This window comes from the organism of the source record quoted next, unplaced genomic scaffold (genome assembly GCF_019419815.1).
Source record: "Pyrus x bretschneideri cultivar Hongxiangsu unplaced genomic scaffold, Pyrus_bretschneideri_v1 Contig21, whole genome shotgun sequence".
Taxonomy (NCBI): domain Eukaryota; kingdom Viridiplantae; phylum Streptophyta; class Magnoliopsida; order Rosales; family Rosaceae; genus Pyrus; species Pyrus x bretschneideri.
In genome coordinates, this window is record NW_025999513.1 from 1,717,978 (window position 1) to 1,723,640 (window position 5,663).

At 34.2% G+C, this 5,663-nt stretch overlaps 1 long non-coding RNA gene across 1 annotated transcript; it reads left to right on the plus strand.

Moving 5' to 3' along the window:
- Positions 1 to 2,053: 2,053 nt before the first annotated feature.
- LOC125477441 lies at positions 2,054 to 3,910 on the plus strand. The gene is made up of 3 exons (XR_007258508.1): positions 2,054 to 2,286; positions 2,646 to 2,709; positions 3,664 to 3,910. It is a non-coding gene; the product is annotated as an uncharacterized LOC125477441 (long non-coding RNA).
- Positions 3,911 to 5,663: the final 1,753 nt, after the last annotated feature.

Sequence of the window (5,663 nt, forward strand, 5' to 3'; positions counted from 1 at the left end):
ATCTGGAAGTTTTCTTGACAGCTTTATGGCAGGACGGGCACGACTTGTACGACCAACCTTTAGTCAAATCGAATCCAATGACAGTCGCTTTGCATGCAAAACTTGCATTCTGTTATGGAATCACACAATTTTTAAATAATGAAATACATTTAATCATCTTGTAAACATGAAATATAAATGAATAAAGAAAAAAGCAAGAAGAAGAGCTAAAATTTATTATTAAAAAGATGTGGCTATTGTTAACAAGTATGTGATAAGAGACTAACTTTGTGAGTAGAAGGAGCTCATCAATCGTTTTGGACTCAAAATTAGGACTAACAGCACGGTTTGCATACATCTCAGCTGAGGTGCGCAAGATTCGAATAGGTGATCTCATATGCTCAAACCTGATTCGTGTATGATTAGGTTGAGAAAGATAAATAGAAGAAATATAAACAGCAAAGTTATTAAAGGAAGGTTGTCGATTTACTTTTGTTTGTATTGGGTGAGCTGCGGAATCTCTGGATTGAAAATACAAACTAGTTGATCCAGTGCTTCCAAGAACAGGGTTTCCTATGTATAAAACATAACAATCAATAAATTGAAGGTTTAAGCTACTAAATAAAGGACGTTGAGGTGCAACCTTGGTATTATTTGACTTTGAGGCTTGTTAAATCAATGAAGACGGGTGATAGAACGAGATTGCATTCCATTGTCCTCAATAGTCGTTGCAGCTTCTCCCTATAAGGTGGCCTTAACCGTTTCGCCCTTGTAAGTTTTAAAAATGTGATGTTTTATATGTCATAAATACGACACCTTATGTATAAAGCTAATTTGAACTTAACGGAAATAGGAATGACTTGATACCTTGCAGGTTCAGATTCATCTTCTTCGCAATGTTTGAGTTTTGCATAGTCAGCTCTTTAATCGGCTGCACATCCATTAAGCAACCAAACACATCTGCGAATGATTTTTAGCGGTGAAAATGATTGCACACCAAAGGCAATGAATAAATTATAGTAATAATTTTAGATGTTAGTGCAGCAACTAAAACCAAATTTGTTACCTATAAGCTCAACATCGTTGTTGATTCTCTTATGAAGCTGATCAAGGTCAATCAAATTGAATCACTGCTTTGGGATCTCCTGGTTTGTTTTGTCAATGGAAACGATTGTGGTTTTCCTATTTAATTCAACCTTGGCAGGATGAGGGACAACCTTGCTCGATATCTTGTTGTGAACAACGTGAAATTTGCTGATCTCGTATGCATCGCCAACTGTCAGAAGGTCCAAAAAAAAATTGGATGTCTCGAGTGTTCATAGTCGTGTGAACTGATCCCTCTGTTTGAAGGAGAAAATTAAAATAATATAGATTATTAAATGAGCAGGAGAATATTTAACACATGTGGTTTAAGAAGCTCAAAAACAGTGAGGATAGCACAATTGTGGCCATAGAGACAACATTTATGATAAAATACACCATAATAGTAAATATTACTTTATGAAATGAAATGACAGCAACTGAAGCAACCTTGTAAATGAACTTTTAATTATATTTTTATGGGTAAAAAAGGAAACAAAACAAATTAAGAAAAAAGAAGAATTGATGGTTTCTACTTAGTTTTGTTTACAATTGTAAAAAAACTTGTTTAAGCAGAATTAAATATAATCGCTATAGTGAAATGCAAAGAGAGCAAAAGTGCCAATAACACACTCTAAAATTTGTTTTTCCAAGAACGAAATTTATTGTAACACATGCCATTATATGGAGAAGATGGAATTTGATTTCTTTTGGATTTGCATGAATGTAGTGGCCCAGTATAAAAATTGATATTGAGGCCCATGATTGAATCTAATAAAACAATTAACCACACAAACATTAATTATGTGAAAGTGATGTATAATTGGGCCGCGAATTGCGTAGAGCAATTAGTTCATGAACTTTAGAGAATGTTTGACCATAAAATTTGTTGTACCAAGAACACAGTATGCAAACTTGGATATATAAAAATGTAAGCATCTTACGATAACGAAAAAGCCGCAAAATTCTATACATACTAAAACCCAAACTCAGGTGGCACTGTTCTAGGGCAGTGTGCTTCCCTTTTTGCCTCTGCTTCTTTTTGGTTATTTCAACTTTGACCTTCAACATTTTTGTCTGGTTTCTTATCTTTCCTACTTTCTGCAGTGATTCCTTTTCACTGCTTTTGGTCCCTTTTTTTTTCCCATTTCTTTTGCTTCTCTTCTTTCGTAGCCGTCTGCTCTCTCCTCTCTTTGCCTTGTTGGTCTCAAAGTGGATAGTTTTGTGGTGAGTTCTTCTAATCTTACATCTACAACTTTTTTATGCAACTGTATGGATTGTATTCTGTTCAATTTTAGATGTTAGAAGCTTTTAATTTTTTTTGTGTTCAATTTTAAATGGGTTGTTGCTTTTGGAGTTTTCGTTTGATGACATAGATGGGTTTTTTGGGGAGAAACTTTTAATCCGTGAGTTTTTTTAGTTAGGTTGTGTTGTGGGTCTTGACAAATGGATTTTCGATTTGTAAATGGATTTCTGTTGAAATATGTTCTCTTCTGATTTTTGGGTTTTTTTTTTTTTTTTTTTTTTTTTTTGTGCCATCGGGTTTTGCATGTGGCTGTATAATTAGGTTTTCTTTTGAATTTCAGGGGATTCGGGTTTTTATTTTTCTGGAACTTTTGTCTGCAGCTTTGGAAGACATTTGTGCTTAAGGTGAGAAACTTTGGTTGCTTGCTTGCTTTTGGGTTTTGTTGTAGAATTAATTTTTTATTTTTTATTTTATTTTTTTTAAGAGTTACATTCGTGGGAATTCATTTGTCCTTCTTTTTTCCTATGTCTGAAAAATGCCACATGATGTGAGTTTACAATTAAATATGAATATCAAAATGGGTTTTCTGTGCAAATTTGCTTTTTCTGATTTTATAGAATCGAAGAGGATGTTAACTATGTTGTGGGTATTGGTGAATTTCTAGCATGTTTAAGCGTGCAGTTTTTGTTATAATGTATGGATTGTGTTTTGTTCAATTTTAAATCTCAGAAGCTTTTAATTTTTTTTGGGTTCAATTTTAAATGGGTTGTTATCGACCACTGAATTGCTTTTGGAGTATTCATTTGACAAGAGAGATGGGGGGGGGGGGGGGGGGGGGGGGGGTGGGGTGTTCTTTTGGGTGAAACTTTTGATCTGTGAGATTTTTAGTTAGGTTGTGTTGTGGGTTTTCGCAAATTTCAATCGTGTTTATGCGTGCATTTTTTGGTTATAGATTTGGAAGAACATAGCATTACAGGGTGTTGAGGGTTTGCTGGCGGGGGGAAACTAGTAGCGTTAAGATTTTGTAGGTGAGATATTAGGGTGAGAGAAAAATGGGACAAAGAGGATCGAAGACACATTTGGGATTAGGGGTGGCAAAACAGGGGAAAAGAATACGACAGAGGAATGGACTCTTAATTTTTTTCTTGACTGGTTTGGGATTTTACTTGCCTTTGGGGTCGTCGTTGGCGTCAAGCAATTTGATGTCAAGTGGTGTCTGTTTTTTCATAACTTTTATTACTAATTTTTATGTCAGTTGCGATTTTGTGTCCTGGGATTTCTGAATTTTATCGTTCATTGTCGGTTTTTAAAATTTTTTTGTCTTCATATGTTTGTTTAATATGTTGTGTTTGTGCCAGGACGCCGTTTTGCAAGTTCTCTTTCCATGGGGACCACTACATTTTATAAGTGATGAGGGTGAGGTTTAGATACTCAAAACACTCCATTTTTTTCCTTCCAAATATGCGCGTTTGGTTCTCTTCGGTTTTAAATGTTTAAAATTAAATGGTTATTTTGATAAAATGGTTTATTAGTTTATCTTATGTGTTGTGATCAGGAATTCAATTGGATTGGGTAAAATGCTTTATCAATTTACGTTATAGGGAATTTTGTGTATTATGGTCTGTGAGTTTTATTGCTCATCGTTTATTCTTTTTTCTTTGCTTGCCGGTTTCTTTTGCAGGGGATCACTATAAAATTGCTTGAGGCCAAGATTTAGATAATAAAATTCGAAACGAGGCGTTACTTTTCTTTTTGGAAACTAATTTAAAAGCTCTGCATAGATAGTTAACTGTGTTAAAATGTCTTGATAAAACCTGAACCTTTTGTTATATGTGAATGTTCATTCCTTACTACAAATATAATAGGCATAATGGTCTGAAAATTTAAAACCCACTGACACATGACATCAGAAATTCAAACCAATTTCTACTATTACCATTTCTTTCTTTCATTCAGATCATCAGCACGTAGTTCGAATCTAGATCAAACCTAGATCAAATTCAAGTGACATTATTTATTGTCATTGTTTCAATAATTTACATTGTTTTAGAACCCAGGTTTACAACATAAGTTGAAGATCCAAGAACATTTTGGCAGAGACTTAGATATTGAAGACACTAATTTTGCTCCTTGTTTTGTAGTTTAATGTCCAACTTTTTACATGTTTTATACACTTATAACACCCGCAGCAACGCGCGGGTACTATGACTAGTTCTCACCTGTTTATCAACAAACACACAATCGAGACTCTGTGGCTGAGGATCATCTCCGATGGTTTTTTTGATCCACATCCTACAAGCTGGTGTGGGCTCAGACAATGAAGTGGCATCATCTCCATCGATCTAGATAGAAAAAAAATTGAGAGTCAAATTAAATTGAAAACTTAATAAGCTGATTTATCAAAGTAGCGGCTGAGTCATGTTTAGAAAAAAAACAAAAGGACAAAATAACAATGCAAACTTATACCTTCATGTAAATGTTTTAAAACATCTTTATAAACTATGTTTTTTGTATAACCGTAAGACACGTCGGAATCATGAGCAATAATAATTTTTAGACTCGTTTTTGAGGTGACTCTGGACACCGCAACATATAGTTGCCCATGAGAAAAAACAAGTTGCGATAGATACAAACCAACAATTTTCAAGGATTGTCCTTCACTTTTGTTGATTGTCATTGCATAACAAATTTTTAGAGGGAACTATCGCCTTCGCAAGATAAAGGGAAATTTGTGCTGAGATGAGTTAGTGCATCTTGCGACTTGAATGTAAATACCCACGAATTTTTCTGAACATCTAAGATGCATTCGTGCATTGTTAAAAAGTGACTCATTTTCTAAAATGTGGGTTAAAAAAAAAAAAAATTCTGATTTGTTGAGAAAGTGCAGTTATGAACAACATATTTTAAAACCCAACTAAAACACCAACCAACCAATAACAGAATCACAGAGATAAAATGCTTAACAACATTCAATAAAAAAGCAAGAACACTGGCCTAAACCAGAATAACAGAGATAGCAATGGACCTTCAACCCTAACAGAATCGCACAAACAAAATTAAAAGGAAAAAAAAAAAAAGAAAACCCGTCCAACCACTGGACAATTAGATCCCAAACTAACTACACAAACATGACAAAAACTAAAACATGGAGATGTGCAACACAAAACCTATAATTAGATCCCAATCACAAAATGCCAAAACAAAATTCCTAATCTAATTATCCCTATACTAACAGCCCATCCAAGCAAATACAATTCTAATGGGGTTTAGAACAAATAAACCAATCATCCAATTTGAATGGCGTTTGGAACAAATACACCGACTACTCAATTTTCTCAAGCTTTACATAAATAGACAC